This window comes from Myxine glutinosa, chromosome 1 (genome assembly GCF_964187855.1).
Source record: "Myxine glutinosa chromosome 1, kmMyxGlut1.1, whole genome shotgun sequence".
NCBI lineage: Eukaryota > Metazoa > Chordata > Myxini > Myxiniformes > Myxinidae > Myxine > Myxine glutinosa.
In genome coordinates, this window is record NC_136261.1 from 369,419,160 (window position 1) to 369,440,997 (window position 21,838).

At 52.0% G+C, this 21,838-nt stretch overlaps 1 protein-coding gene across 1 annotated transcript in view; it reads left to right on the forward strand.

The window, feature by feature from the left end:
• The window catches only part of LOC137414956 (E3 ubiquitin/ISG15 ligase TRIM25-like), a 1,058,494-nt gene that overhangs the window by 870,342 nt on the left and 166,314 nt on the right, over positions 1 to 21,838 (forward strand). The window lies entirely within an intron of this gene.

A 21,838-nucleotide genomic window follows, 5' to 3' on the forward strand; every position in this document is an offset into this window, starting at 1 on the left:
GTCGCCGCGATGGCCTGATCCGAGGCATCACTTTCGAGATCCGCTCTCGTCGATCGTCGCCACAGCGGCACTGGCGATGTCAGCCTTAAGGCCTCCAAAGGCCGCCAATGCGGCCGGATGCAGAGGGAATGTGTCGCAGGCCACAAGGGGCGAAGTTTCGCGGAGAAATTTTGGACCCATTTGGAGTAATGGGCGAATAGCCCGAGGGCGCGCTTCAGGGACGCCAGATCGCAGGGAGGGGCCATGTCGAGCAAAGGTCGCAGACGCTCCTTATCCGGAGCGACAGAGCCATGGGTCACGGTGTACCCCAGAAGATCTATCTTGCGTAGAGAGTATTGACACTTATCCTCGTTCATGGTTAAGTGATACCTCTGCGCGACCTCGAGGAAGCGCTTCAGATTAGCATCATGGTGCCCTTGGTCATACCCGCAAACCGTAAGATTGTCTAGGTAGACGAAAACATCGGTTAAGTTCTCCCTCGCAATGAGGTCATCCATGGCCCTCTGGAAAAAGACGACCCCGTTCGTTACCCCAAAAGGCAATTGAGTAAACTGGTACAACCGTTGCCCCGACTCAAATGCGGTATAGATACGATCTGCCCTAGAGATGGGGATCTGATGGTACGCACTACGGAGATCAAGAGTGCTGTAAACTGAGTACTGGGCCACCTGTCGCACCAGCGCGTCCATCCCCGGGAGGGGGTAGGCATCCATCTGTGTAAAGCGGTTAATCGTTTGGGAATAGTCGATTACCATGCGTCTGCGGTGTGCATCGCTTCGCACCACCAAGACCTGGGCTCGCCACGGCGACCGGCTAGGTTCTATGATACCGTCTTTCAAGAGTTGAGCTGTTTGATGGGTGAGGGCCACCGTAGTTGGTACCGAACTCGTGCCGCCGCCAGTGGACGCTGTACGCTCTTGAGAGACACGACGATAACGTACCACTGGGGCTTGGCGAGGCTCCAATGCCCCTCGCGTGGCCCGGAGTCTGGTCAAGGACGCATGTGCCATGCCCGATTGAGGATGAGACTGTTGTGGCTGTTCGGTGACTCTCGCCAAGGTCGATTGAGCGACCAGGGGCCCGCGAAGAGGGGCCCTGTCCTTCAAAGCCGGGTAAGGCGCCGTGTTCTGAGCTCGGCTTGTAGGCTCCGCAATGAACCCATTCAAGGTCGCGCGCAGCCGCGAGCCGCGTGCGGTTTTCCTGCACACTTTTGCGTAGTGCCCCTTTTGCGAGCACAAATGGCATATGGCATCCCGAGCCAGACACACGGCCCGGGGATGACGTTGTCCCCCACAGAAATAGCAGGTGGCTCTGCGTAAGGCCTTGGGTCTGGTCGTTGCGGCAGCCATCAGGACCGGATCCTCCTCCGGAGCATCCTGGAGTTCCGCGAGCAGTTCCGCTCCCTCGGCGGTAGCACTCTCCGGCCGTGCGTGGAGCGAGGCTCCCGCCAAGAGGCGCGTGCGATCATAGACGTTCGACTGCAACCGTGCTTCAGTGTGTACCTTTCCTTGCTCGAGTGCCGCAGCGAAGGTCAGGTCAGTCTTCTCCAGGAGTTTGAGCCTTAGGTCCTGAGAGGAGACCCCAGCGACATAGGCGTCTAGGAGAAGGTCATCCTGAGCCTGCTCCTGAGTCCGTGGCTCCCGGGTGCTGTCCAGCAAGAGTTGCCAGAGCTCCTGGGCATAGTGATCCATCGACTCGTTGGGTTGCTGGCGTCGCGTTAGTAGCAAGTGCCGAGCATACACCGGGCTCTTTTCCTTTATGTACAATCGTTTGAGCTCCGCAATCGCGAGGTCGTACGTCGCACATTGTGCGATGCTATTGTACACCTTGTAGTCGATTTTGGAGTGCAGCGTTGCTAGCTTCGCGACAGCCGTCGGCTCGGTCTCAGGCTCAGCGAAATGGTTCTCCAACGTTTTCAGCCAGTGCTTCAGTTGCAATCCACCATCCGAGGCTTGCGGGTCGGCGCAGAATGGTGTGACCACCAGCGTCTTGTTGCCCGCCATGTCGGTAGATCGTTAATGGAATTAAGTGTTGTGAAAAACCAGTCGGGTCACAACTTTAGTCCATCTGGTGGTTTAATTCCATTAAGACCTCCATATGACCTACAATTAGAAAATGGCCACCAAACAAAAGGCTTCCATTGCTACAGATTATAAAAAGGTCAACTTGCGCCAACTCCAATACATACATGGTGAACAAAATGTGTGAAGGCCTTCACAAAATCTTGTTCCCTTCAACATTTAGACACCATCATATATGTCCGAGGTAAAAAAGAGCGTCGTCCATTGCAAATCACAGCTGAGAATGACCCTAACAGCCGTAACAATCCTCGTACACCCCAACAACAGTGAACAAAAGAACCTTTTTTTTGTTTTGCACAACAAGTCGTGTCTATGTCCGAAATGAAGAAAGAGTTTTAATGAAAATTTCAAATATGACGTTTACATTGTTGAAACCTAATTTGTTTACAAAAACATATTGTTATGTCTGGGGGGTACAGCAATATCTAGAGCCAGGTAGATCTGTATAGGTAGGTATTCGACTGTCGCGATAAGGAACACTTCTGTAATAAGTCCATGTTTAGGCGTTTTGTCGGTTAAGGTGTATAATTGTGAATCTACCAGGAGATTCGTGTGTTAGTTAGTTAGGGAATAATGAGTACAGCCCTTGTATGTCTCACCTAGTAGTCAAACCTTTGTCCATTATGGCACTGCAAACCACATAAACATTAGTTAGGACCTTTAGTACAACAATAAATGACGCCCTTTCCCCCTGACATGACTTGGGAAGAAATCGGGCTGGAACACCGCCACAATTGGCCGCCACCATTTACACCTCCGAAAGGCCTACCCACCTCACATAGCACATGCTATTACCGAGGAGCAGGAGTGGGGAGAGCGGCAGTGGTGCAGTGGGCGTGCCCCTGGACGAGCCGGCGAGTCGTGGGAGGCTCTGATTGGCAGAGCAGTGCGCCAATGTGACGTCATCGGCCAGGGATATTATCGAGGGCCAGACGCCATTGTCGGCAGTCGAGTTGAGACCAGTTCGGATGAGTCGAGTTGAGAACAGTTCGGATGAGTCGAGTTGAGTGCAGTTGAGAGAGAGCAGTTGGTTCGAGAGAGAGAGAGAGAGATGGAGAGTCTTCGAGAGAGCTCTTTTTGCCCTTCCTTCGTGCTTGGACGTCATTCGTTTTTCTTCCTGCTTGACTGTTGGAGATTGGAGTCAGAGAGAGATTCCCAACCCTGGCAGTTGCAGTTGACCAGTTCGGTTCGCAGTTCACGGCTTGAGTTGGCACTCCCGGTGCGATCCCGAGTTTGGAGAGTTCTGTCCCTGGTCGAGTGGAGAGTTGCAGCTCGAGCAGCTTTAGTCCCGGCCGGCAGCCCGAGTGGAGTTCGCTTGCTTTGTGCAGCCAGGTGTTGGAGCTTTGGAGCGAGGGAGCTCGTGGTGTGCCGTTCAACCGACGAGGCCTGGTGGCGCTCGGAGGCAGACGGAGAGGGCCACGGGGCCGTGTCACACTGAAGACGACTAGAGGCAGATAAGCCCGAGCTCCGCGTTTACACTTTACATGACGAAACATTTTATTTCGTATTCATATTCCCTCGTCTGTATCTGAAGTGTGTGTGGGGACGTCCCGATTAGGACATTTTATTACCGGCGCGTTCTTTTTCACTGTCTTTGCTTTTCATTTTATAAATCGTTGTATTATTTTCTGTATATACCTGAACGCAGTTTTCCCGGGTGTTTGATTTTAATAGATAAGGCTGCGGGGCTCTCGTTGTTCCCCTCCATCCTGCGCGCTTTGGTTTTGGAATCCGCTATTGAGTTTTCGCCTCGGGAGTTAAAGCCTCGTAATCGGCCTCCGCAACTCTGATGTTAATCGCAGTTGCGTGACATTTGGTGTCAGAAGTGTAGGATTCGAACCCGTCGGACAAATTTTTTTTGTCCGTGGCGAGACATTGACATGGTCGGGCGTACATTGTGCCCGACGTTCGAACGCAAATTTTTTATAGGCGAGGCGGAGAAATTTAATAATCAATTGGGCATATGGAGCATGATATCACATCTTCGTCAAATTTAAATTGTGTTTCAGGAATTAAAATATATACGCGCGCGGGAAACAATCTTCCGGAAGGCGGATGTCGGAGATTGACGAGATGGAGGTGCGTAGCGAGGCTTCCGTCAGCATAGTGAGTGAGCCGGAAATGGGGGCAATGGAGGATAGCATTGGAACTTCCCCTGCCGCTGGGATGGCCCCGATAGATCTCCTGACCATAGTAAATTTAATAAATGCTCAGAGGGCCGATAGTGAGCGATTGGGAAATCAAATTGAGGGATTGAAAAATGATATGGGAGAAATGAAAAGTGGGTTGGAAAATAAAATGGAGTCGCAGGGGAATGAATGTAGGGAAGGAATGAAGGGAATGAGTGACAGTTTGAAGGAACAACGAGTAAATTGAAGGAAGGACGAACGAATGATGCCGCCGGGGCTCAGGAGCCGGGAGTGGCAAAATTGGGAATTGCAGTGGGAACGGCATGTGTGGAGGTGAATGGGGAATGCCTGCAGGGAATGGCAATTGTGGCATGTGTACAGGTGAGCGTGGAGTGCTCACAGGTAAATGGGGAAGACCTGATTGTGGCATGTGAACAGGTAGATGGGGAGTGCCAACAGGTCAGCGAGGAATGTGAGAATTGTAATGGGGAATGTTTCCCACCTGGCCTGGAGGTTTGTCGGGACCGGGTGGATGCCACAACACCTCAACCGGGGGATGAATTTGAAATGGTGCAGCACCAGGGCGGTGGTGCGGAGCAGAGGGGGTAGAATTATTGGGGGTCCGTGTAATAGAGCCGGACCGGGTATTTATTGGGGATATTGATGAAGACCTGGCGGGGCCAGAAATGATTTGTTATGATGATGATGATGGTGAGGATGATTTGATCCAGCGGCTGGGGACCTGGGATAGTCCCATGGATGTAAAGGTTGACCAGGCCCAAAGGAGTCTGGGTAATGAGGTGAGTCGGTCCGAGGAGGTGGTTGGAATGACCGAGGGGACGCTCACCGAACACTACGATTTGGCAACGGAGGCTCCAAAATTGGACAACCAGTTGGGGGAGTGTGTTGGCTCCGTACTGGATTTGGACCTTGGAGATGGATCGGGAGATCGAGCCTCTGACGATTTGGTCCCCGTAGGGAAATTGGACCAGCTGCAGGGAGGGGCAGAACAACCGGTGGTAGAGGTTGTTATCTGCAGCTGCGGTGATTGGTCACCTGGAGCCAAAATTTCTAAAAGTAAAAAGAAAATTATATTTAAATGGGAAATTGATTTGGCACAGCCATGGAGGGAGTTGGTCCCCGGGCTGCGGAATTTGGACCGGGGGAGGTCAAAGGTGATGGCCTTGGGCAAAAGTTGCCCCTTTCAAAATTTGGGAATGCCAACCAGCTGGGGGGCTGTGCTGGGGAGATTTGGACGTGGGGTCCAGCCATGGGTGGCATGGTACGACCTGGGTCCCATGGGGGGTCTGGTGGGGTGTGGCGTCCCTTGTCCGTCGGGGCGCCGGCCGGGCTGGTGGCTCGGTCCGGCAGTGTCACCGGACCCTGGTGGGGGGTTAAGACCTCCAGGGGGGTCCGAGGTGGTTTCTCAAGCCTGGGTTGGCATTTATTGAGGACCACTAGGGGGAGGTGTTGTGGGTCGCGCTTTGGTGGTGCCACCACGGATGGCCAGCTTGGGCCTGATGTAGTGACCACCCGGGCATGCGACCTGGCACCCTCTCCCTGAGACTTTGGGACAACCAGCATGTGGTGACCTGACATGCTGGTTGGTCGATGGACGCGGGTCAATCCGCATGGACAGGAATGAGACAGCCTGCTGGACAACCATTGTGGCATCTGTGGAACGTGATGGTGTGAGAGTGACCTTCCACAGATGTTCCGTTATGATTTATGGACTCTTGGGTTGGGAAGAGAGCCATGGGGTTGATGTGAATCGGGAGATGTGTAACGAGCCGAGCATATGGGCCATGCTCGGCTGGCATGTGTATGGCAAAGCATCTTTCTTTGGTTGAGATTAGTAAAATGTGAAAAATGTTTGGCATGGGTAATCTGTGGGTTAGATATAAATTAAGGGGTGAATTTTGTGAAGAGAAATGGTGGACACTGTATAGTGACGCCATTATTGATCCAGGTGTGTTAGACCAACGTGTTGGAAGCTGTGATAAAATTAATAGGGTAGCAAGACAGCTTTCAACTGGTTGCGGGGGAAACTGTGCTGATATTTGGGACACGGGGTTATGGAGATGTAGTTGTGTGGTCTGAGGGTCAACCTGGTGCTATGGGTGTCCGAGGGGTGTGGACCATGTCTTTTGGGTGGGTCTCCTGGTGGAGCATGGCTGTGACTGGACCTTGGTGTGGTCAAGTGTGGGTGAGCACTGGGGGGCTGCGGTTCTGTGGACTGGGGGACGAGAGGGCGGTGTAGGTGACGTGAGGGGAATGCCACGCACTGCGACCGTCTCCCCCAGGGCCGAGGTTGTGTGTGCGGTAGTGTGTGTTGTGGCAGCAAGTGCTCACCACATTGGCCAGCGGAGGCTGGTGCAGCTGTGTTCCTCGCAGGGGGGCCGAAGGATTGATGGTGGGTCGCACCCTTATGGACACTCATGGGCCATGTTGGCATTTTGACTGCTCACCTTGTCCCGATGACCCTTGCACGGTAGAGGTGTAGAGCTGTCGTGGCCACAGGTAGTTGTGTAGTGATAATCACCCTGAATGCGGATCCACATATCTGCCAGTATAGTGGGGACAAAAAGAGAAATTTTGAAGAATTTGATAGGCTCAATGAGAAATTTTGGGATTTGTGTGGGTGGATTGCGTTTTGGACCTGACCAACCGGTAATTACCTGCACTTGAGGTGAGTGTTAGAGATGTACTGTCCCAGGCTCCAGGACTTGCTTGTGGAAATTTTGAGGGACATGTAATTTGGAGTTGGGAGGCGGGTGAGAGTGACGACATGGCCGGTGAGGGGATGGAATGGGGGCCACACAGTGTCTTGTGGGTGGCGTATGTTTTTGTGTTGTGGTTATGTGTTTTGATGTGGTCGTGAGAGTGGAAACTGGAGAGTGAGTGATGATTATTGGAGATAATGAGGAGTGATTATTGTGCTTTTGGGAATGTGTATTGGTGAAATGTGAACTGGGGGATTTCACATGTGGCAGGCCATGGCAAGCCTTGTAACACCTTTTACACCATCGATGGAATTGTGCTGAATTGTGCAGAGTTGTGTGAGACTTGAATGGCAGCGGGGGAGGAAGTGTGTTTTGGGGTCTTGTGGGTGGGGGAGGTGTGTGTGTGTCTGCAGGTACGGATCAAGCTCTGAGGAGCGATGCCTGCGGCCCCCCTTTGTGGCAATTACCCCTGGCAGCCGGTGGTAACTGGAAATTGGAGCTCGTCGGTAGAGGGTCTGGTTGGGCGCCGCGGGGTGAGGAAGTCCCCCGGTGACCCGTGTTGCTGCGCTGAAGCAGGAGGCCGCGGAGGAGCCTGGTGTGTGTGGAGACCCTCACCGGCGAGGTAACGGCGGAAAGGGGAAGTTGGGCTGTCACGGGGCCAAGAGGTAAAGGGGGGGGGGGGCAATGAACTTGTAAGTCAGTTGACTAGTTTTGGGACTGCGGGCACCACAGCCTGAAGCGCCCCCACCATCTTTTTGTGCGGTACCTCCCCGCTGCCTAGTTGAGGAATGCACACACATGATATGACATCAAGGCCATGGTCCTGCAGGGGGGTGTATTGTGTAAGTGCTTTGTTGATTTTTGAAATGCCTTGATGACTTATGGAACAGGTATGAGTGGATAAGGGGTTTGTGTTGTACGAATGTGGGCGAAATCCACTGAGCCATGTCACTCATCTGCAACATCTGGACAGGGCCCGTGGAAATTTAGGGGGTGCATTGGGGATGGCCCCGCAGGTAAGGTTGTGTCTTGTGGCATCCACCGGGGGACGCGATCTGTAGACCGGGGTATGTAAAAATGTTTTGTAGAGTTTTTGGAATTTTCTGGTTAAGGTTAAGTTTTGTGGTTAAGTTAGTGTTGCATGTTGTTTGTTTCCTCCCTCCGCAAGAACAAAGAAGAAATTGTAAAGACATGATTGCATGATTGTTAAGGGGTTTGGCATGTTAAGGAAGTATAGGTAGGTAGTCCGACTCACTTCCCACAGCCCTTCCTGATTTATTTCATAGGTTAATTAATTGTGTGACAGTAAGTGTTAAGGCTGGAATGGTAGCGCCTGCAGTGAACCTAGCAGGAGCTACGGTTCCAGGTGGGGGGCTGTGTTATGTCTGGGGGGTACAGCAATATCTAGAGCCAGGTAGATCTGTATAGGTAGGTATTCGACTGTTGCGATAAGGAACACTTCCAGTAATAAGTCCATGCTTAGGCGTTTTGTCGGTTAAGGTGTATAATTGTGAATCTACCAGGAGATTCGTGTGATAGTTAGTTCGGGAATAATGAGTATAGCCCTTGTATGTCTCACCTAGTAGTCAAAGCTTTGTCCATTATGGCACTGCAAACCACATAAACGTTAATTAGGACCTTTAGTACAACACTCAATGACGCCCTTTCCCCCTGACATGACTTTGCAAGAAATCGGGCTGGAACACCGCCACAATTGGCCGCCACCATTTACACCTCCGAAAGGCCTACCCACCTCGCATAGCACGTGCTATTACCGAGGAGCAGGGGTGGGGAGAGCGGCAGTGGTGCAGTGGGCGTGCCCCTGGACGAGCCGGCGAGTCGTGGGAGGCTCTGATTGGCAGAGCAGTGTGCCAATGTGACGTCATCGGCCAGGGATATTATCGAGGGTCAGACGCCATTTTCGGCAGTCGAGTTGAGAACAGTTCGGATGAGTCGAGTTGAGAACAGTTCGGATGAGTCGAGTTGAGTGCAGTTGAGAGAGAGCAGTTGGTTCGAGAGAGAGAGACGGAGAGTCTTCGAGAGAGCTCTCTTTTTGCCCTTCCTTCGTGCTTGTACGTCATTCGTTTTTCTTCCTGCTTGACTCCCGGAGATTGGAGTCAGAGAGAGATTCCCAACCCTGGCAGTTGCAGTTGACCAGTTCAGTTCGCAGTTCATGGCTTGAGTTGGCACTCCTGGTGCGATCCCGTGTTTGGAGAGTCCTGTCCCTGGTCGAGTGGAGAGTTGCAGCTTGAGCAACTTTAGTCCTGGCCGGCAGCCCGAGTGGAGTTTGCTTGCTTTGTGCAGCCCTGCGTTGGACCTTTGGAGCAAGGGAGCTCGTGGTGTCCCGTTGAACCGACGAGGCCTGGTGGCGCTCGGAGGCGGACAGAGAGGGCCGTGGGGCCGTGTTACACTGAAGACGACTAGAGCCAGATAATCCCGAGCTCCGCTTTTACACTTTACATGACGAGACATTTTATTTCGTATTCATGTTCCCTCGTCTGTATCTGAAGTGTGTGTGGGGACATCCCGATTTGGACATTTTATTACTGGCACGTGTTTTTCACTGTCTTTGCTTTTCATTAATAAATCCTTGTATTATTTTCTGTATATACCTGAACGCAGTTTCCTGTTTGATTTTAATAGATAAGGCTGCGGGGCTCTCGTCGTTCCCCTCCATCCTTTGGTTTTGGAATCCGCTATTGAGTTTTCGCCTCGGGAGTTAAAGCCTCGTAATCGGCCTCCGCAACTCTGATGTTAATCGCAGTTGCGTGACAATATGCAGGCCATGACGATCGCGCACTTTGCAAAGGTTGCCGTCGCCCTGATTGTCCCACACGTCGTACTGCTTCTGCCGGAAGGAACAAAGAAATGTCGGCGGAGGGGGAAATGTCAATGTCAATGATGTCTTTATGTCATGCAATCGTTATGTCGTCAGACATTACTTCCAGCATAAGGGGGCAATAAAAAAAAAACCCAGAAATATTGCATTCAAAATGACATGGCTGGCCCAAAACACCTACAGCACCCAAAATACCACAATGACCGTAAAACACCCACAGCACCCAAATGACCCAGAGCACACAGGAAACCTCGGACGACCCACATCCAACCCAGACGACCAGAAATACCAAAAGCATTCTGAAGAACCAAAGCAACAGCAACGATGTCTCTTACATTGCAATTGCAGATGGCGACCTGCAAACAGAGCATCATCGTTGACGTATGGAAACGTCTTTTTTTCATCACAAAAAATGCAATGCCCCGGGAAGTGAAATGCCCTGCATGTAATGTGCGACATGCACATACTGAAGCAAGTGTTCCTTCACGTCTGAAGCATGTCCAATAAATAAACAAGACACAAGTACACATGACATTGCACGTAGCCTTCACACTTTAGCACGCTCGTGCGACTGCACCGTCAAACAAAGCTTTCCAACCCTTCATAGCGGACACCTTTTTATACCGTTTTATATAACGACAAAAGCACGTTCCTTTTGCTTTGGGATCCCAAACATCCTATGACTGCGTGCCTCGTCCAACCTCAAGTTGTGTTTGCGACACAGATGATACATGTGTCGCGTCGCCAACGAGCAGCAAACACAAATATCTTTCTTTTGTCTGACGAGCAAAACAAGGAAATATTGAGGAACCATTTATTATGAACATGTGCTTTTAACATAACTGCACCGAAAATGCCACAATATATATATACATACATACATACATACATACATACATACATACATACATACAAACATATTGCTGCGGTTTTGAGAGTGTAAATATAACATCATTAAAGGTTAAAGGTTTGCCCCCATACTTAGTCCACAAGCAACAGGTAGGCCCCTTAGAACATTAGTTATGTCATAGTATGTGTGAGGATAAGGCCATTTCCCTAGTATCATCTGCGTTGTGTAAAAGAAACAAGATAGGCCCCCGTTCATTTTGCCTCCACCCTCCAAATCCACCTCGTTTGTTACGCTTTGGCCGCCAGCAGCGTTAGCTGCCTTTTGCTCGCTCCAACTAGTCGGGTGGCCACGAGGTAGGCCTGAGAGAGGATGGGGCCGGCGTTGAGGTCGGGGAGCGGCAGCGGGAGACGGTAAGAGCCACCAGCCAATCTGGGCTCGGTGGGCATGGCTTGAGAGGGCGTGGTAAGGCCACATCTAGCAAGTGCTGGAAGGTTCGCTGAAAAGGCTATATAAGTCTTGGCACAAAGCCCTTGGAGAGGACTGTCGAGAACTGGCCAGGAAGGACGCACGCGAGAGGACCGTGCTGGGAGGACATGCCCGTTTTGCACTCTGTACTGAAGAGGACATGTTGAGAGAGCGCACTGTACAGTATTTGTATTGAGAGCGCATACGAATCTGTATTGGGGGCGCATATGAACTGTATTGGGAGCGCATATAGCGCCGGTTCATTTATTACGTACGCGGCTGAGCCGCGAAGTAACCGCCCAGCCAGCTTACCTTTCGCCCCGCCTTTAATCCCGTGTGCGCCGACGACCTGCGGGGAGCTTCTGCCACCCTGACCATCTTCTCCGCGGTATGATTCAGGGACTGGAGCGAACTGCCTGGACGCCATTCCTGACCATCAACCTGACCATCTGCAATCCCCGTGTGAGTGTCTGAGTGTGAAACGGGCCCGTGCCCTGGGCTAAGTTAAGACTGTATTAAGCTGCAGTGTGTGTTCTTCTTCTCCTTCCTGTTCAAATTGTAAATAAACCAATTGTTATTCCTTGTTTCTTCCTAATTCGACCGTATCAGTGATTTCCTCCATTGGGTAAGCGTGGCACGATCAGAACCGCTCGGATCGGGTATTAGTTCTTGTTAACGGCTCGGATCACGGTTCGCTATCGCTCGGCGTTTCCACCTACAACCGTGATTCGAGCGGGGCTTATTTCCTTGCTTCCTGGGCGGCGTTGGTACTTAGGTAATAGGAATTCGGCCTACCACCCTATTCAATGCCGTCCGGAAGGAACGTCATAGCCCCGGATCTCGTCGGCTTGTAAAAGACAAGGGGACTAATGCCCCCTTGGTAAGGGGAAAGGCCGACCAGGAGATCCGCAACAATATAAACCTATCTTGGGATACTGTTACGACGTAAGTAATACTTACGCCAGTCATGGCGTACTTGCTTGAAAAACGAAAGACAAATAAACATTCGAAGACCCACTACTAAAGCATTGCCCAGAGAACCAGCTTCGTGCAACGCGACCAACAACGCTCAATTTCGCGCACTGAAAACACCCTTAAAAAGGCGAAGTGGCGGGAAAAAAAGTGGGTGGAGTTTGCCCAAACAACTCCGTCTGCAACGTTAAATTTCCCAGTAAATCAATGCTTTCCATGTGCACATCACTTTAAGCTACCTTTATCATGCCGTTTTCTGAAGGGCCTTCCAATGACCAAAGCATAATGTGTGATAATAAAAGAAGGCACTGTCCGTCGATCCGTCGCCTCCATAATTCCAAAAGAACGCTATTCAGCCCGCTTTTGCAAGCCAGGGCGTCACAGTCACGGACGTATATAAAAAACCTGGATCCGCAATGCGCCTGCTTGGCTGAAGTCAGAGCAAGTCTGTCGGCAGCCATGTTTGTGTGACACTTGCTTGTAAACAAATAAACGTGATAACGTGGATGCATAGGTCAGGGAAGCATATTTTCTTGTGGCCAACATACTACCACTACAACAACATACTACCACTACAACATACTACTACTACTACTACCACAACATACTACTACTGCAACATACTACATACTACTACAACATAGTACATACTACTACTACTACAACAAACTACTACCACGACATCATACTACGACTACTACAACATACTACAACTACTACTACAACAAACTACTACTACTACAACATACTACTACTACTACAACAACATACCACCACTACTACTACATACTACAACTACTACAACATACTACTACCACTACAACATACTACTACTACAACATACTACCACTACTACTACTACAACATACTACTATGACTACAACATACTACTACTGCAACATACTACATACTACTACTACAACATACTACCACTACAACATACTACTACTACAACAGACTACTACTATGACAACATACTACATACTACTACTACTACTACATACTACTACCACCACTACAACATACTACGACTACTACAACATACTACTACTACTACTACAACATACTACATACTACTACTACTACAACATACTACTACTACTACAACATACTACTACTACAACAACATACTACTACTACATACTACTACTACTACAACATACTACTACCACTACAACATAGTACTACTACTACAACATACTACTAGTACTACAACATACTACATACTACTACTACAACAAACTACTACCACTACAAAATACTATTACTACAACATACTACATACTACTACAACATACGACATACTACTACGACTACAACATACTACTACCACTACAACATACTACGACTACTACAACATACTACTACCACGACAACATGCTACCACAACATACTACTACTGCAACATACTACATACCACTACTACAACATACTTCCACTACAACATACTACTACTACTACTACTACAACATACTACTATTACTACTACATACTACATACTACTATGACAACTTGGCACTACAACTACGACTACTACCACTACATACTACTACTACCACAACATACTACTACTACCTACATACATACTACCTACATACATACTACCGACATACATACTACCTACAAACATACTACCTACAAACATACTACCTACACACATACCACCTACATACATAATACCTACATATATACCACCAACATACATACTACCTACATACATACTACCTACATACATAATACCTACATACCACTAATACTAATACCACTACATAATACTACTTATATACTTGCTACATAATACTTACTACATACATACTTACCACCTACATACATACTACCTACATACATACTACCGACATAAATACTACCGACATACATACTTCTTACATTCTTCCTACATACTACCTTAATACTACATACTACCTTAATACTTACTATCTACATACTTACTACCTTCATACTACATACTACCTTCATACTACATACTACCTTCATGCTACATACTACCTTAATACTTACTACCTTTATACTTACTACCTTAATACTTACTATCTACATACTTACTACCTTCATACTACATACTACCTTCATACTACATGCTACCTTAATACTTACTACTTTAATACTTACTATCTACATACTTACTACCTTCATACTACATGCTACCTTCATACTACATACACACAAAAGATGTCAAAGTACGGTGAACACCTGATGAACAAACTGACTCGTTTCAAGTTTCGCGGGGCAGCGGGAATGTCACACCAACATGGCCGCCAGACTGCTTCCGGTGACTTCATTAGCTCGCGTGGGAGCGATAGACGCATTGCGGGTCCAGGTTTTTTATATACGTCCGTGGTCACAGTGCACAGAGGGTTCCCTTCTTTTTATTCCTGGCAATTTCTTTTGTTATCGCACTGTCTTCCAAACGCCCTTCCAATGACAAAAGCATAGTGTACAACAATAAAAGAAGCGACTGTCCGTCCGTCTCCTGCGTAATTCCAAAAGAACGCCATTTGGCCTGCTTTTGCAAGCCACTGCGTTACAGTACACAGAGGTCCCTTTGCGTTTTTTATGGACGCATGTTTTTATTGACCAACAGTTTTTTGTGCTTTATACTAACCCTCACCGCCTCCCTTCCCGTTCCGTTGCACTCTCACCCTTCGACCTCTCCAGTCGCCCTCTCCTTCCATTGCCCTCCCTCCCACCCCCTTCTCCTGTGCTGCCGCCTCTCTTCATATTCCCATCAGGAAAGGACTGTGCTGTGCACACACGTGCTGTGCACACACGACTCGATTGCCAGAGAGGTCGGCCACAACGCGTTGGTACAAACAAGAGTCTTTATTAAGAGCTTGCACTTCAGCACTGAGCGGGCTCGGGCTAAGAGCCCGCATATATGTCCCGAGGCCACGCCTTGCCCCCGGGCGTGGCCGATCGGCCGAAAGGCGGGGCATGCATTTCAGCTCCCCGCCGGGACGCTCGCGCCACCCACTGGTGTGTGGAATTATTGTCCCTTGTGCCCGCCACACGCGCCCCCCCTCCCCCCCCAGAATTCCCGCGCACCTCAAGGGTCAGTTTGCGGGGAAGCCGGATGACCCGGCCGAAACTCCCCCTGGCGATGCGTGCAGGGCTGGGGGGGTAGCGGGACGGCGGGGCTGGGGGGCGCCTGGGGTCTGACCGCCGGGGGGCAGCCTCGACACGGAGGCAGAGCTGCTTGCGGGGGGTGGTCCAGATCGAGGTGGGCCGGCTTGAGGCGGTCCACGGAGATAGGATCCGGGGCACCGCCGACGTCGACGGTGAAATATTTGTCCACGGTCTCCAGCACGCGGAAGGGTCCGTCGTACGGGGGCCGTAGCGGTGCCCGGTGGGCGTCGTACCGGACGAAGACATACTCCGCCGTGCGAAGGTCCGGGGCGACGTGGGAGGATGGGCAACCGTGGTGTGCCGTCGGCACCGGGGCGAACCTCCAGGCGGTCTCCTGCAGGGTGGAGCGCTGTTGTGCCGCGGACCAAGGAGCCGTGGAGTCAGGGATAAATTCGCCCAGTACCCGCAGTGGTTGCCCGAAAACCAGCTCCGCCGAGGACGCGCGCAGGTCGTAGTCAGGCAGATAAGTGTAACAACTGTGGGTTTATACGTACAAGCATGAAATTTGGCACAGTCATAGATAATAGTCGAATGAATAATTCCAGATATGGACCCACCGCGAAAACGTCCTATGGTAGCCGTGGCGGCCATTTTACAAAATGGCCGCTTTTAGTCTAGTGGCTAGATAGAGGTCTCGTGCACCCCCCCGAAATATACTTCTCATTGGTGTCTATAGACATTGGTGTCCTCTTACTGAGCCAATAAAGAAGAATAAACTCCCATTGTTTAGTCGATCGTCTCCAAGAGAGAAATCGAAGACAAGTTTGCAAGTAACGTCGCTAAAGAGTGACTGCTCTTTATTCTCAAGACTCTACATTGCGTCTCAAACATGAGATGGTGATCTTGCAGAATTTTTCCGCCATGAAAACCAAGCATGTCCCCCGTCTTTATCTCAGCTTGGGAAGTTACGACTGGGAACCAAATCAGATCTATTGGTGTGTCTAGAGAGTTGCGCAGACGTCAGAGGTGATGCTCCAAAACCAGATACTGACGTCACTATCCTTGACGGGGCAGTGTTGGTGAACATTCTGAAACCAGTTGCTGCCAAAACCTTTGATGATTATGCGCTGAAAGTATTCTTGCCACACATACAAGGTCACTTGCAAAGAGCCTGTCGTGTGGATATAGTCTGGGACCAGTACCGTGACAACAGCCTGAAATCTCAAGCCAGGGACAAACGTGGGAAAGGCATTCGAAGGAGAGTTGACGGATCCACTGTTCTTCCAGGAAATTGGCAGCAGTTCCTGAGAATTGATGCAAACAAAACAGAACTGTTTGCCTTCTTGACAAAACACATCACACATCTTGTATCAGATAAGCAGATAGTCACCACGGATGGTTCAGATGTGACGTGCATTCCCGCACGCGACACCAGTCATCTTGCCCCATGTGACCATGAGGAGGCTGATACACGAATGATGATACATCTCGCGGATGCAGTCCGTGATGGATTTCAGAAAATTCTTCTGCGTACGGTGGATACAGATATAGTGGTATTGGCTGTGGCAGCAACAACCAAACTCAAAATCCAGGAGCTTTGGGTGGCCTTTGGGACAGGCCAGCACTTCAGGTATATTCCAGCACATGAAATTGCAGCATTCCTCGGACCAGATAAGTCACAGGCCCTCCCGATGTTCCATGCATACACAGGGTGTGACACAGTCTCGTCATTTAATACACGGGGCAAGAATACAGCCTGGGATACCTGGAAAGTATTTGACGAATTGACACCAGCGTTAGTTCATCTCTCCACGGGGACAGCAGACATCTCTGATGACGTTGTGGCAGTGCTCGAGCGGTTCACCATTCTTCTCTACGATCACACCAGCAATCTCGTCAACATAGAAGAAGCTCGACAGGCACTCTTCACGAAGAAAGGACGAGCCATGCAAGCTATTCCCCCTACCAGAGGAGCCCTGGTACAACAAATCAAGAGGGCTGTGTACACGGGTGGCCACTGCTGGGGAAACATGCTCAAGGTTGTTATGGATCTGCCCTCACCTGGGGATTGGGGATGGATCGATCCCCACAACTGGAAACCCCTGTGGTCCATGCTTCCTGAAGCCAGCATTTCATCAAGGGAGCTGATTTGTTGTAAATGCAAAAAGGGTTGCAAGGGACGATGCAAGTGCAAACAAGCTAGTTTGAAATGTACCGCTTTGTGCCAGTGTGGTGGAGAAAATTGTGACGTATAAACAAGATCAAACTGGAACTATCTAGTAATATAAGTTACCGTTACAGTGCTTGGTGGGTTAATTGACATTGCTGGCAACACAAATGCAAATTGTGGTCATTTGGAGAATACAATTATGGCATATATGTGTATCTGGAGTCATTTCATGATAATAATAATAATTCATTTATTTTGTATAGCGCTTTTCATGAAGCCCAAAGGTGCTTTGACAGAGTGCAAAACATAATGCATAACAAAACATGAAAACAACAAGTGCAAAAAGACAAGAATCAATAGGGAAATATTTAAAGCAAAAGGAGGGAGAAGGCGAAGTGATAGTCAGGGGTTAAATGCTGTGGGTTGAGTGTTGAATGCAGTGCTGAACAGGTCTGAACATTAGAACATAAAGAAGCATTTGTGTCGTCCGGTAAAAAATAATCGCGGTCAAAACTGCCATTTTGTAAAATGGCCGCCATGGCTACCATAGGACGTTTTCGCGGTGGGTCCATATCTGGAATTATTCATTAGATTATTATCTATGACTGTGCCAAATTTCATGCTTGTACGTCTAAACCCACAATTCTTATGATGGATAAACCTATCTGCCTGACTATCGTCCTTGGGCGCCGTCCTGAGGCCCAGCAGGACAGAGGGGAGCCTGTCGGCCCAGCTGCCATCGCGGAGGCTGGCCCGGAGCGCGGCCTTCATCGAGCGATGAAAGCGCTCGCACAGGCCATTGGCCTGGGGGTGGTAGGCCGTGGTGCGGTACAGTTTTATGCCGAGCCCTTGCGCCACCGTGCCCCAGAGCTCCGAGGTGAACTGGGGGCCGCGGTCGGACGAGATGTCCGAGGGGGCACCGAACCGGGCAACCCAAGTGGCGATGAAGGCCTGCGCCATATCAGCCGCAGACATAGCCGCCAATGGCACGGCCTCCGGCCACCGTGTGGTGCGGTCCACCATGGTGAGGAGGTGGGTGAACCCCCGCGAGGGGGGCAGAGGTCCCACCAAGTCGACGTGTACGTGGTCGAACCGACGCTCGGGCACCGTAAACGGGGCCAACGGTGCCTGGGTGTGGCGGTGGACCTTTGCGCGCTGGCACGTGCGGCACGTCCTGGCCCAGTCGCGGACGTCCTTCCTGAGGCCATGCCAGACGAACTTCGCCGCGACGCGCTTCTGGGAGGCCTTTGCGCCCGGGTGGGACAGGCCGTGGATGGCGTCGAAAACCGGGCGCTGCCAGCCAGCAGGCACAATGGGGCGAGGCCGGCCGAGGGAGACGTCGCACAGGAGGGCCGCGCCCACGACGTCGAATGGCACCTCGGTGACGCAGAGGCCCGTAACGACGGTCTGCAAGGCCTGGACGCCGGGGTCGGCGGTCTGGTCCTCCGCCATCCGGGCATAGTCGATCCCGAGGTGGACCGCGTGCGTGACAGACCGGGAAAGGCAATCCGCCACTGGGTTGTCTTTACCCGCCACATGACGGATGTCCGTCATGTACTCGGACATGGCAGAGAGGTGACGCTGCTGCCGTGCCGACCATGGCTCGGCGACCTTGGCCATCGCGAACACAAGGGGCTTGTGGTCGACGAAAGCCGTGAACGGGCGGCCCTCTAGCAGATGGCGGAAGTGTCGGACCGCCAGGTGGAGCCCGAGCAGCTCGCGGTCGAAGGTGCTGTAGCGGCATTCGTGCGGGCGAAGCTGCCGGCTAAAAAACGCCAGCGGCTGCCAAGCGCCACGCACCCACTGCTCGTGCACCGCGCCCACCGCGTAGTCCGACGCTACGGTGGTGAGGGCGATCGGTGCATCGGGCGCCACGTGCGCCAGCATGGTGGTGTTAGCCAGGGCCAGCTTTGTGCCCGCAAACACCGCGGCCATCTGCTCCGACCAGGCGATGTCACCTTCGCCCGGCTTGCCCCGGAGGGCCTCGTGCAGAGGGCGGAGGAGCCGGGCGACATGGGGCACAAAGCGGTGGTAAACATTTACCATGCCCAGGAACTCCTGGAGCCCCTTGATCGTGCGGGGGCGCGGGAAATCCCTGACCGCCTCCACCTTGGCCGGTAAAGCGACGGCCCCGTGCCTGGTGATGAGGTGCCCCAAGAAGTCGATGGTGGTGATGCCGAAACGGCACTTTGCGGGGTTGATGATCAGACCATGCTGGCCCAGGCGTTCGAAAAGCGTGCGGAGGTGGAGCAGGTGCTCCTCCCGGGACGCGCTCATGACTAGGATGTCGTCCAGGTAGACATAGATGAAAGGTAAGTCACGCAAGATGCTGTCCATGAGCCGTTGGAACGCCTGGGCCGCATTCTTCAACCCGAAAGGCATTCTCAGGAACTCAAAGAGGCCGAAAGGGGTGATGACGGCTGTCTTTGGGACATCGCCCGGTCGTACGGGGACCTGGTGGTAGCCCCGGATGAGGTCCACCTTGGAGAACACGGTCGTGTTTGGCAACCGGGCGGAAAGGTCCTGGATATGCGGGACCGGGTAGCGGTCGGGAGTGGTGGCATCATTGAGCCGGCGGTAGTCACCGCACGGCTGCCATCCTCCGCCGGGCTTCGGCACAATGTGCAGCGGAGAGGCCCAAGCGCTGTTTGAGCGCCGTAGGATACCCAGCCGTTCCAGCATGGCGAACTCCGCTTTTGCGACGGCGAGCTTCGTAGGTTAGAGTCGGCGTGTTCGGGCGTAGACCGGTGGCCCGACCATGGGGATATGGTGCTCCACCCCGTGCTTGACGGCCACCGCTGAGAAGGTGGGCCGCGTGAGGGTCGGGAAACTGGCGAGGAGGCGGGTAAAGTCGTCCGCTGCCGGAAGCGTGCAAACCAAACTCGCCGGGACGGAACCGTCCAGCAAGCCGCTTGGCAAGCCGCTCGGTGAGCCGCTCAGTGAGCCGCTCAACGAGCTGCTCAGCGAACAAGCGAGCGAGCTAAAAGTTTCGGCCTGGACGAGCCGTCTGCGCTTTACGTCGACCAACAACCCATGCGCACATAGGAAGTCCGCCCCGGCCCGCGGCTTGCTTGTCGGACGCGGAGGCAGGGAGGACGCTTACCTGCGCTCCTGTGTCGCAAAGGAAACGGCGCCCGGACAATGTGTCCGTGATGAACAGGAGGCTGCCGGAATGGCCGACGCTCAGGGCCGCAAATGAGCGCCGGCCCGGTCGTTTCCCGACCGGTCAAAAGAACACGGCGGGCGGCACGTTTTAGCCTTGCGGCCGAACCTGGCATGGTAGTAGCACCAGGTTTGCGGCGGTGGCGGCCGTGCCGACGGCGGTGGTGGTGGCGGCGGCGGTAGTGGGCGGGGCGCAGCCGCGGCCACGAGGGAAGCCGGGGGCGCTGTAGCCTCTGCACCGGGATCCACTACGGCAGCACCGTAAACCGACCGCGTGTCGCAGGCCACGAAAAACTTGTCGGCCTCTCCAGCCAGGGCGCGGGGTTCCTTTATTTTGGAACCGGCCAGCGCGAGGCGTACCTGTACAGGTAGCTGGCGTAGGAAAAGCGCTCGGAATAAGAAATCCGGGGGCTGGTCTCCAAGCAGGGACAGCATGAAATCCATCCGGACGGATGGTCGTGTGTCGCCGAGGAAGGGAAGGTCCAGGAGGTGGTTGGCGCGTTCGGCCTCCGTGAGCCCCAATGTGGCGAGGAGGAGACGTTTGAGGGCCTCGTACTTGTGGTCGCCCGGCGGGCGCTGAAGGATGGACACGACGCGGGCGGCAGTGCCAGGCCCGAGGGCGGCGACCACGTGGTAGTACCTGGTCTCGTCCGCCGTGATGCCCCGGAGTTGAAATTGAGCTTTGGCTTGCACAAACCAAACGTCGGCTTGCGCCTCCCAAAACTCCGGGAGTTTGATTGCGACGGCGTTGGTAGCCATGGCGCGTTCGGGGGTCAGCAACGGCTAAACCAATCGGGGTCACCAGTGTGGTGCTGTGCACACACGACTCGATTGCCAGAGAGGTAGGCCACAACGCGTTTGTACAAACAAGAGTCTTTATTAAGAGCTCGCACTTCAGCACTGGGCGGGCTCGAGCTTAGAGCCCGCATATATGTCCCGAGGCCACGCCTTGCCCCCGGGCGTGGCTGATCGGCCGAAAGGCGGGGCATGCATTTCAGCTCCCCGCCGGGACGCTCGCGCCACCCAATGGTGCGCGGAATTATTGTCCCTTGTGCCCGCCACAACTACCTTAATACTTACTATCTACATACTTACTACCTTCATACTACATACTACCTTCATACTACATGCTACCTAAATACTTACTACTTTAATACTTATTATCTACATACTTACTACCTTCATACTACATGCTACCTTCATACTACATACACACAAAATATGTCAAAGTACGTTGAACACCTGATGAACAAACTGACTCGTTTCAAGTTTCGTGGGGCGGCGGGAATGTCACACCAACATGGCCGCCAGACTGTTTCCGGTGACTTCATTAGCTCGCGTGGGAGCGATAGACGCATTGCGG